Genomic DNA, 12,409 nt, shown 5'->3' with positions numbered 1-12,409 from the left:
TTCTTTTTTCCAATTTAACTAGGACACCCTATCCTCACAAAGACACAAGCCCAAAAACACACATGAAATACATTGGATGTGTAAAGACACCGGAGGCACCGAGAGATCTGGGTGGAAATCAGATCAAAGGGCAGAAGCTGAAATAATTAAGAGTGATCCCTCAACTGCCTATGAAAATGAATCCATCATTTTTCCACCACAATGAAATCCCTGCTGTGTACTCTCACCAAGGTTTGTTATCAAAGACCATTATAAAATCAGTAATTCGAGGGGAAATTGAAAGGAAAGTTGTGCAAACTGGTTAATACGTTGCTCCCAGTCCAGAATAAATTTGCATACAAAAGAATAATAGAGATCTAGTATATTTTTATGTGATGGAATATCTACAGCACTCACTTGGAATGTACCCGAACCCACTCGGTGTCACTCGGTGTCGTCCCACTATAAAGTGACCTGCTGGAAACAGCCAGGTGAACTAAATTAAAGGAAGATCAGAGGTGCAATTCAAAACAGCTAATTACATAAACTGCTTGAAGAAGGTGAGGCAGATGCTGCCGTGCCGATCTTCTGTGCTACTTGACACCTACCTAACCACAATAATTAGCCAGAGCTGCTTAGCGACACACGGAGTAGAGAGGAGCCGGTGCACTATGAAAATAGGGAAATGCTAGAGGAACAAAAAGCTTTTTCTGGCAGACGCACAACATTTGTTCAAAGAATTTGAGCTCCTGTTACTTTCTGTCACTGCAGATTGTCTGTAAAGCACCAAGGATGAGCAGTCGCTCATTACATTTTCACATCCTCGGTCTATGAATGCCACAGTCATACATTTGTTTTGGATGCTGTGCTTTTGCTACAGATTGGATGGAAAGCAGTTTGCAGTATCTCACGGTGCTCTGTTACAGTTTGAAAAAGCAAAACATTGACATCAGTTACCGTCTTTGTCTTCCTGAAAATCCTTAATTATGTCAGGCTTGTGACGTCTAGTTAGGCGCTTAAACTGTATTATTAAAGAAAAACAATATCAGGAAGGAAGTCAACACTGAAACTGTTCACTTACTCCTCCTACATTTGTACCAGCAGTGACTAATATTTAACATCTAGTCATTATCCCACATGAGTCTATTATGCAAGTTTCTGCTGAAGCAAAAAAAAAAAGGTAGCTGCTATGTAGTGACAGCTTTGTCTGTTTATTTTCCAAACTGTAAAAAGAAAAAAAAATCTTCGATGGAAAATATTTTTTTCTCTCTGTTGAGTGTCAGTAACCTTACAACAAGGGCCTACTGTAAAATAAGGAGAAGTATTCTAATCAGCTCCACTTCCATTTGTTACTGTTACAGTAATGTTTACCTAAGATTAGCTGAAAAGTAACCAGCAGAGACTGCAATGGTGTGACCAACACTGTCACAAAGCAATCGCAACTGGCTTTCTTGTCATTGTGCCCCCTCACTGAGCCTAAAATCAGCCAAACGCATCCCAGGGCTGGTCATCTGCTGCATCTGCTCATTCTGGCTTTACCAGCAGAGTGGTGGGGTTTGTAATTAGAAATAACACTGCAACAATCAAGGAGATGGTACCTTTTTATATTTTATATGATAACTGCACATCGCTTCAGCCACATTTAAACTTCTCACATGTTTTTCCAATATGAAAAAATGTGAGAAGGTTCTGTCTTTCAGTGTGTATATTAAAGAAATATATAGTGCTGCTTTCTTGCACGTGCGCAATTACTCTAAAATTAGAAACATCCTGTCTCAGAGTTACAGTGAAAAACTAGTTCATGCATTTATTACTTCCAGGTTTCTAGATTATTGAGAGGAGAGTGAGGACCCAAAAGCAGACACACAAATGCATGATGGTGGTGAACTATAAGTGAGCCTTTTATTCAGGCTGAAGGCCAAGTGAAACACAAAATACAAAGGAGAACTGAAAAATGAAACCTACTCAAATATGAATGAATGAATGAATGAATGAATGAATGAATGAATGAATGAATGAATGAATACTAGGGCCACCAGAGCCTATTGTGTGCTGGAAAGTGAGACTGAGACAATATATGCACAGCTGGGTGATTAGGGGAAGTGGAGACAGCTGGGGCGAGCAAGACACAGGTGAACTAAATCACAGGAGATAAGACAAAGGAAGCAAAACTAAAGGCGAAGGGCAAGGAAGATAAACTATCAAAGTAAAACAGGAAGGGATAACTAAACAGGCAATACACAGACACATGAACGAACTTAATACAAGAGACTTAACACAGGAATAAACTGTGACACAGTTTAGATCAGAAAACAAAGCTAAATACAGTTAGAGGAGTAATGTGAACATTAAAGAACCGTAGGCTCTAATAATAAATAAACAATAGTAGAAAGTCTAAAAAACCCAAAACAATGGGTCAACTGACCGAGGACCATGACAGCCTTCAGTTGATCCAGGAAAAACTCCCTTTTAACAGGAAGAGACCTCTGGTAGACCCAGGATCAGGAAGGGATGGCCATCTGACTGGTCGAGGTGAGACACGCATGTTTAGGGCATGTTCCACCAGAAGGAGGCCCCGGTGCAGCCCCAGGACACGCTGAAGAGATTACATCTCTCAGCTGGACCCCGGATATGTTGGAGGAGGTCTGGGCTTTTCAGTTTAGGCTATTGCTGCTGCAACTCGGCCCCAGAAAAGTGGAAAAAAACTAGATGGATTGATGGATAGAAGACCAAGGGTATAATAGTTATAAATAGGTGATGCAGATGCACCTCACCCCCAATAAAAGTAATAATAATAATAAACAATGAAACAAAGAGGAGAGGATAAGAAAGACATAATGTAGGTAACACCAGAAAAGTCTTCCCAATTGCAATGTTGTATTTATAGTTGTGTAGACTTTTTGACACTTTTGATTATACCCATAACAGAAGACAACAGAGATTTTAATTTTAATTATAAACACAAACTTGCATCATGTTTTTCTGAGCTGGAGCGATGAAATATGAATGAAGATGCATCAACAGCCAGAAATCATTTTGAAAATGAAAGAGTTGTTGTGCAATTAAAATGTCATTATGTAGTTAGTGTGCTCAACTCTGGCTGTGTTTGCACTGTTTCAGTGTGACGCACGGAAAGTCTCGACTGGTGGAATCATTCAGCTGATCAATAAAAGTATCTTTCAGTCTTTATTTTTTCCCACTTTAATCTAAAGCCCTGTGCGTCTGTCAGGATCTTATTTGAATGACTTCATGACCTGGTTGGTCAGGAGTGGAGCTACTGACAAATTTAGATGTGATCCTCTGAAGTTAATCTCTGGAGTGAGTCCATCCCACTTAAAAGTCATCGAACTTTATATACTAAACTGCAGAGTTTAGACTAAATTTTAATGTTCTCTTAATAATCTTCATGGTAACAAGCCCTTCAACTCCAGAATGGAGCTGTAAAGGAATTAAATACTTAGAACATATATTAGAAGGAACAGACTTTATTCCATTTGACAGACTAGTTATGCAATATGGGATCAACAAGAAAAGATTTTTAGAATATATATAAATTAAATCCATAGTAAAAAAGAAATTTTCGTGGTTTGGTCCCTCCTTCGCCATTGTGGTTGATGTGGAGGTTGGGACGGGTTTAGGGCGTCTGGAGAATCCCTAGGGACGTTATCCCTGGAGGGCTTAACCCAGGGGTTGTGGTCATAACCTGGTTAGTGGCTCTGGTTGCTCTTAGAGGGTGTTCTCCTTGTGGCTGCGTGCAGCAGGGCTGGGGGAGGGTCTGTGCTGGATGTAGGTTACTGGCCGGGGCAGCCGTGGGGTCTTGGGATTTGGGGGTGCTTCGCCTTCGTGCTAGGGCTCTGGCTGGGCCTTGGGGGCTTAGGTCCTTGTTGGTGTGTCGCCAAGGTTGTGGGCGGGTGGGTGCACGGGGGCTCAGCCCTGGCACAGGGGGCCTCTGGTGCATCGGCCTAACTAGGGGGCTCTTCAACTGACAGGGAGTTTATTCCATCCTTGCAGGAGTCCACTCTGCAGGTGGGGGAGAGTCATAGGAGAGGTGGAGAATAAACTTAAGCTGGGTGTCTACTGTCTTGTGTAGTCTGGGAGATGATTGAATGTTAGGGTAGGTACAGTTTCCTCTGCGGTGGGGTCGGGTGGGCTGCCCCGGGTCCTCTGGGGCTTGGCAGTGCTGCTGCCGTAGGCCCCGGCCTGGATTGGCCTGGGCTCCCTTGCCTTGGTGGGTGCCGAAGGACGGGGGTGCCTACTGGGGTCAGCAGGGAAGCTGGCCCCAGGGAGGGGCATCTTGCTCCTCCCTTCTTTTCCTCCCCATCCCCGGCTGCCTCCCTCTTCCCGCTCCAACACACCCACCCACACAAGTAGGGCATTGGGGTGCGGGTGTGTCACCAGGGTGCAGGGGAGGCATCCCCCTCCTCTGTCCCCTTCTGGCCACCTGTGCCTCAATTTTATTCCACAACTTAGACATCCACATTACTTACACTTTCATAACCAACCCGTTCTCACTCCCGACGCGTAAAATAATGACGATTTGTCACGTCCCTTAACTTCTCATGCTGACGCCTAAGGTACCCTTCCACGTTTTTATGTTACGCTGTGGGTTGTCAATTCATTCCAATATGAACCCGCTCGCGGCGATCAGAGACGCTTCGAGCAGAGGCTCCAGCCATCCATTTACTCCAATAATAACCCCGTCACGGCGAAACATGACGCCGTGAAGCACAATCTAACTGGAGAACCGGGGACCCTCTCCGCGAACGGGTTTTTCTCCCTAATTTAATGCTTTCTTTTAATGACATCGTTAACATTTCTCAACAAAAACACGTGAAAGTATCACTGATAATTCAACAATAAAATCGCTTCATGTTGTGGCCATCACACAGTGTTTTCCAAACTGATTCACGATCTGAAAGTGCGCAGATTTAACGTACATAATCTTTTGTTAGGTTTATTCATTCACCACTCCTGTTAGTTTTGGATGCGCTCGGCTCCAGCCAATCAGACCAATTTACACAGACGCACTAATCCCGTAACTGCACACTACCCATAATCCTCAACCGCCGTCGCTATGGAAATGAAGATAACAACAGCTTGGTGCTACCCGTTATTCCTTTATTTACTCTAAAATAATAACCAGCGATAATACGAAATTAAACTGGCCCAGTGTTTAATTATGTAATTAAAAATTGCAAATTTTAGTATTTTATTTTTTACAAATTGCAATATTTATCTACAGCGCGCCTTTAGCGACACGTCAACAGATCTTAAGCAAGGCGATTGGATGGTTTTTACTGCAATGCATCTTGGGAGTCGTAGTAAATGTATCTTTCAACTCACGGTCCTGCAGCGAAGTTTTCGACTGGACACGAGGCAGATCCTAGCTAAGTAAGTTGTGATAAACTGTGGGTAATTTGCATGTTCACTGAAATATTAATTTCAGTGATATTAAACTGATATTAAACTTGAAATGTTTTCACAGAGCAGTCTGTGTACCAAGAGAACTACTTCTGCAAAAGTTTATTTAATTTTTTTTGTGATGTATTCTCATGTGTAAGACACTTGCTTGGCCACCCAGCTAATGTTAGTACTGCTCTATTTTAGCAATGTATCTTTTCTGTAATCAATTCAGGTTTTTTTTAACCCTATTCACGTAATTAACTCAATATTAATGACTTTAATCTCGTAATTGATTTTTTTTTTCTAAATATGGTGTAATACTGCCTCGTAATATAAGTTATTTCTTTGGTCATAAATTATTTTTGTAATCGTTTCACCAAAACAGACCTGAAATAATCCCTACATGTTCCATTTTCATTTGCAGAAATGACAAAGCCAAAAACCAAACCATGCCCTTCCTGTCAGGCCCCAAACACCTGCAACAGGAAGACATGCAGTGGATGTCTGGGCAGCCTGAACGTAAAGGAGGGATTGAAAAAAAACAAGAACAGTTTAAAAACAGTAACTGGGCTGCCTCTGTTAAAAAAAAACAGAAATGCGAGCAGGGTGGTTAATTCAGCCCAGTTGTCAGTAAGTTTAAAAGTTCTGATCTAATAAGTGGTTGGTCTGGTAGACAATTCTTTATTAATCACAGTTGTCAATGTTTTCTTGTATATCATGAAGTAAGAAACTAACAAGACATGTATATACACATAAAATATTAATTTATAAAAGAGCATAAATAAAAAAAGTTATTCACATCAGAATAACATCATCACACTAAAGACATCCAACTAGAAAAAACTTGTTAAAAACTATTTTTATTTAAGCTACTTCTGATTTTTAATTTAATCGGCTATTAACTGAGAGACAAAACATTTCAAGATGGATTTTATCATACATTTACAGGTTTTGTCACCATAAATACTTTTTAACTATCGACAACAATAAAACAACAAAGATGTGAAACTTAAAGGTTTGTTATCCATCAATTTGCTTACATGAAAGACTGGCTGCATGTTTTTCTTTGTTGTTCTTGCAGGTTTCAAAGCTACACGCCCTGGGCTACCAACCAATTCTGTTTCTTGGACAGTTTGACCGTAAGGGCCGTATAGTAGGGGACGTGATCACTCAGATCGAACCAGCGGAAGGTGCTGCACGTGACATCCTCATGAAGATGAGGAAGCTTTATGAACACCTTCTGAGAAGTAAGATATGCTTTGTCCATTATCTGTAACCAGGTGTCCTTATCAGGTAGCCTATCCTAGCTGTCTTTGGGTGATACTCATGGTACACCCTAGATAAGAAGGCAGATCATCACGGGGTACATAGAGACAAACAAGATGGTGAGGATGAGGATAGTTAACAGTCACCAGCTATTCTATTCTACTCTACTCTATTCTGTTCTATTCTATTATTCAGCCAAGTTTCAGACCAGTAACCTTCTTGCTGTGAGGTGACAGCTGCCCTACATGTCCTGTTGCTAACATGAAAATAGTGTTATATCTGCCTTATTACCGCCCCATGTGTCGGTCACATCACCAAAGCTAGCCATACTGAACCTCTGGTGTTACCCACCTGAACAGCTTTGTATGTGTGTGTGTATAGTATGGTCTTTCACACTCATGTATATACAAATGTAATTTTAAAAATCTTCACGAAAACCAGACCTGATAATTCTCTTCGAGACTTTCTAGTATAACAAATGTTATAATGTTACCAATATGAACACCAAGATTCTTAAATAACTTATATACTTCTTAAGAGGTCACCTGATTACCTCCCTGAGGTCGTTAGCATCACCATTGTACAAAACTCCTAAGTCACAGTACTAGCTTGAAGTGTCAAATGTTATTCACTACAAAGTCAGGAAAGTAGTGTCATCAGAGGAAAAAGTCATTAGCTATCTGGATTTATAGTCACACTCATTAATTTTTTAATGTACAATGTAGAAAAGCACTACAGATGTCACACTACCCCCGAGGGCACTTGTACTGAATGATTTGGGTCAGTGAGTGTGCGAGATGACTTATTTGATGCCAATATTTACCAGTTGTATCTTTAGTAAAAACGTAACTGAAAACATGCAAATCACTGCTTATTATGTGTTTATGTGTACTTTACATTTTTTCAACCCATTTTAATGAATGTTTAATATTTAAAATTTTTCAGAATTACAAGCTTCACCTCCTGCTAAAAGTTCTACACCAGCAGCTGGACCATCCTCTGCTGACAGTGTGGATGCTGGACCAGTCCCAGACCCAGAGGCTCTAAACCAGGAATTTATTCTTCATTTAGAGCCTGTACCAACATCTTCCCTCTGTCAGCCTCCTGCATCCTCCTCTTCATCTCTGCTTCCTCCTGCATCCTCCTCCCCATCTCTGCTTCCTCCTGCATCCTCCTCTCCATCTCTGCTTCCTCCTGCATATTCCTCTCTGTCTCTGCTTCCTCCTGCATCCTCCTCTCCATCTCTGCTTCCTCCTGCATCCTCCTCTCCATCTCTGCTTCCTCCTGCATCCTCCTCTCCATCTCTGCTTCCTCCTGCATCCTCCTCTCCATCTCTGCTTCCTCCTGCATATTCCTCTCCATCTCTGCTTCCTCCTGCATATTCCTCTCTGTCTCTGCTTCCTCCTGCATCCTCCTCTCCATCTCTGCTTCCTCCTGCATCCTCCTCTTCATCTCTGCTTCCTCCTGCATCCTCCTCTTCATCTCTGCTTCCTCCTGCATCCTCCTCCCCATCTCTGCTTCCTCCTGCATCCTCCTCTCCATCTCTGCTTCCTCCTGCATATTCCTCTCCATCTCTGCTTCCTCCTGCATCCTCCTCTTCATCTCTGCTTCCTCCTGCATCCTCCTCCCCATCTCTGCTTCCTCCTGCATCCTCCTCTTCATCTCTGCTTCCTCCTGCATCCTCCTCCCCATCTCTGCTTCCTCCTGCATCCTCCTCTTCATCTCTGCTTCCTCCTGCATCCTCCTCCCCATCTCTGCTTCCTCCTGCATCCTCCTCTTCATCTCTGCTTCCTCCTGCATCCTCCTCCCCATCTCTGCTTCCTCCTGCATCCTCCTCTCCATCTCTGCTTCCTCCTGCATATTCCTCTCCATCTCTGCTTCCTCCTGCATATTCCTCTCCATCTCTGCTTCCTCCTGCATCCTCCTCTCCATCTCTGCTTCCTCCTGCATCCTCCTCTCCATCTCTGCTTCCTCCTGCATCCTCCTCTCCATCTCTGCTTCCTCCTGCATATTCCTCTCTGTCTCTGCTTCCTCCTGCATCCTCCTCTCCATCTCTGCTTCCTCCTGCATCCTCCTCTTCATCTCTGCTTTCTCCTGCATCCTCCTCTCCATCTCCACATCCTGCATCTCCCTCAATTTCTACGGTGTACACCTCGGATGTCCCAAACAAAAAAAGGACAAGGAAAGGTTAGACGTTATGGTATTGTAAATGTACGAAACACATGACAGGTTCGTTAAGTTTGTTAAGATTTCTTTTTCTTAATTTTTGCATTTTTTCCAGTTTTACAGAACTCATGTAAATATTTCATTTGTTATTTTTCAGAATGCCGAAAACACCGTACACAGAAGATTTTCAAATATGAAGAGATAGTAGACAGGAGAGTTGAAAATGTAAGTAATTTAGCCTGCTGTTGTGCAGATTTGTTTGCGTCTTTGGACTTCCCGGATTTGAACTGTGCCTGACTGAATATCCATAAGCTTTTGTATTTGATGAATCTACACTAATTCAGCCACTGAGTCAGGATTTCACTCCAAATAGGACATTAAATAAGAACAGACCACCTGATACGACCTGGTCGTGCTGCCTTCCTGATGTTTACGTTCTTTAAAGTCCTCCTGACATCATGCTCAGAAGGAGTGATTGATGTGGAGGTGCTCCTTCCCATTCAGTAACATCTGCTTCAGTTAGTTTTGCTTGTGAGCCACAATGTAAGCAGTGTTGCTTTGCTGACATGCACTCGATGCTGGCAGTACAAGCATTGTAGTGGTTCTTATGTTTTTGTAAACTAATTGTATAATATATTGAGCCATTCAATAGTACACAAATGTTTATAAGCTCCTTTTTGTATGCAACTTGCATGTCTTTCTTAATTAATTGTTTGTTTATATCATGTTTTTCAGGAAAAAGAAGAAGTTAAAGTCAAGTGGAAGCCCTGCTCAACATGGTATGTAGTAACAACTTTGTTGGACGGGAACAGACATTCATATTGTTGATAAATAGTTATCAACTCAATTTGAATTCATGTATTTGGACTAAAGTAAATTGGGAGCTTTTAGCTATCGAGCTCCTCTTCTGTGAGGAGCTTGATAGCTGTCCACCTCCAAAGTCCATTATGAGTTTTGGAGGTGGACATGGTCAACACTTTTAAGAGTAGGCATAAGACTTTACTTCTTTATAGAGCTTATAGTTAGGGCTGGTTCAGCTCAGCCCTTAGTTATACTGTAATAGGACCAGACTGCTGGGGGTTAGTGTCCCCCCCCTCTCTCTCTGTCTCTTTCAGGGTTATGCAGGCTCAGTATTGGTTGAAGATGCAGTCACGTCTCCTTTTACTGAAAACTCTCCCCCTCTCCCTCACCACCATCTGTAAACATACATGTCTCAGTAATGCAGTTCATGCATGTTACTAACTAAACTTCTTCCCTGGAGTTTCTGTGCTCTCTCATCCAGCAGGTTCCAATGGATCGTGGCTGCTGCTGTGGTCCTGCTTGACATCTACTACATATATTAATACTCTCTGACTTGATTTGATTAATTTATATTACAATGAAGGTGTATAAAGCATGACATGAATATAGAAGATATTTCATCCTAAAAAATTGTCATATGTCACAACCTAAATTGTCCTATTTTGTGTGTGGTTGTCGTTGTTGTTTGTTATGTTTTTCTCCTGACAGTGGCAAAGTGTGGGATGACACATGGGAACCTGCGCAGTTTTACACACAGTAAACCAGGCACCACAGGTGGCAGAGATCGCACAGTTCACAGCTTGTAGTTCAGCATAAAAGTTCAAAATAAAATATTTACTATACATTTCAACCAGTGTCAGTCTCTGTTTCACTCTCTAATTGTGGCTTAAGTACCTAACACATTCATGAATCTGATCGATCAATAATATCTTCCCTGCACTCGACATCTCATAGTTTTACATATCAGCCAACATTATTGTCTACATCCTCATAAATATAGAAGTGACTTGCTTATTATAACATATTACAAGGTAAAGTAATACTGCACTGCACGTATAGTAAGTAACACCTACTGTGTATGGGAGCCTAAAGCAAAGTTAACTGCACCAGTACCAGCTTCAGAACATATTGTATATTATATGTTTCTACCTTTTTGTAATATGTCATGTTTAGATGCAGTGACAATTGCACATTTGGAGTTGTGGTCATATGTGGTCTTTATATACAGGGTATTAAAAAAAATTGACATTTTTTGCTATTTTTCTTGTTTGTTTGCACAATATTATTGTGTACATATTACATATGTAACATTATTGTTAATATTATTATTAGATATCAAAGATACAATTTGATTGAGGGTTTTCCTGTCATAATTTCAATAAAAATGCAATTACACACGTAAACAATAGGATCAAAATAAACTTTTAAAAAGTCTGTTGATCAAATGCTGATTTTCAAAACATTCTAGAGGAAAACAGAGATAAAATAATCTGAACAGTAACAGTGATCTTGGATGATGATGGAGGCTTCAATGGATTATTCTGTTTCAATCAATAGGTTCGTATCTATGACAATAATTTGATAAGTTTAACAGGTTGGTTTAGGCCTGGCAATACAGCAAATATTCACAAACTTTTGTTTTTGAAGAATGTTTATCTTTTTTGGGATGAAGCTATCTGGCAAAATGAGACAGCCCTTTAACCTCATCTGTACGTCTATCATGTGGCTATGATACTGGATTTTGGTTTGATGCATATGCAGGTTACAGCTGGGGAATGGCAGTATGTTGTGGATTGATTTGGCATGTTCAACCACTGTTACACCAAACTCTCTCACTTATAACATGATAAAGGCCTCTTACTCAGTGTCATGGATTTTCTATACTTTTGGGGACACAGGGCCAAAGTCTGAGGCAATAAGTCAGATCAAAGAAGGCAATGATTCTAAAATGGGAGTTTACTTATGTCATTATATATATCCAGGAATATGTGCCTGAGGATAGTTGTCATGAAATCAATATTAAATCAAAGTATTCCTTAATTACCACAGCTGACACGAGTTCTCCAAAGCTGCCCGCCTGCTCAGGATCTGTCTCCAAAAAGGACCAGGGAGCGCTAACATGTTATGTTCTAAACTGATGAAGAAAATGCACATTAAACATAGTATAAACTTACTGAGTGAAGTAATGTCAAGAGGATTCCTTTAGCTCCTATTGGGTTGGTTCCTTGATCAATGCAATACAGAATCATTAATCTGGTTTTATGTAATGTCCTCAAAACATGTCAAAATGAGGCTCACTAGTCTGTGTGGCCTCCACATGCCTGTATGACCTCCCTACAACACCTGGGCATGCTCCTGATGAAGTGGCAGATGCTCTCCTGATGGATCTCCTCCCAGACTCCAGGACTAAAGCATCTGCCCACTCCTGGACATTTTGTGGTGCAGTTGGTGGATGGAGTGAGACGTGATGTCCCAGATGTCCTCAATTGGATTCAGTTCTGGGGAATGGGCGGGCCAGTCCACAGCATCAATGCCTTCGTCTTGCAGGAACTGCTGACACACTCCAGCCACATGAGGTCTAGGATTGTCTTGCATTAGGAGGAACCCGGGGCCAACCGCACCAGCATATGGTCTCACAAGGGGTCTGAGGATCTCATCTCAGTACCTAATGGCAGTCAGGCTACCTCTGCCGAACACATGGAGGGCTGTGCAGCTCCCCAAAGAAATGCCACCCCACACCAAAACTGACCCACTGCCAAACTCATGCTGGAGGATGTTGCAGGACGCAGAAGGT

This window comes from Maylandia zebra, linkage group LG6 (genome assembly GCF_041146795.1).
Source record: "Maylandia zebra isolate NMK-2024a linkage group LG6, Mzebra_GT3a, whole genome shotgun sequence".
Lineage (NCBI taxonomy): Eukaryota > Metazoa > Chordata > Actinopteri > Cichliformes > Cichlidae > Maylandia > Maylandia zebra.
Note: the sequence above shows the minus strand (reverse complement) of the source record.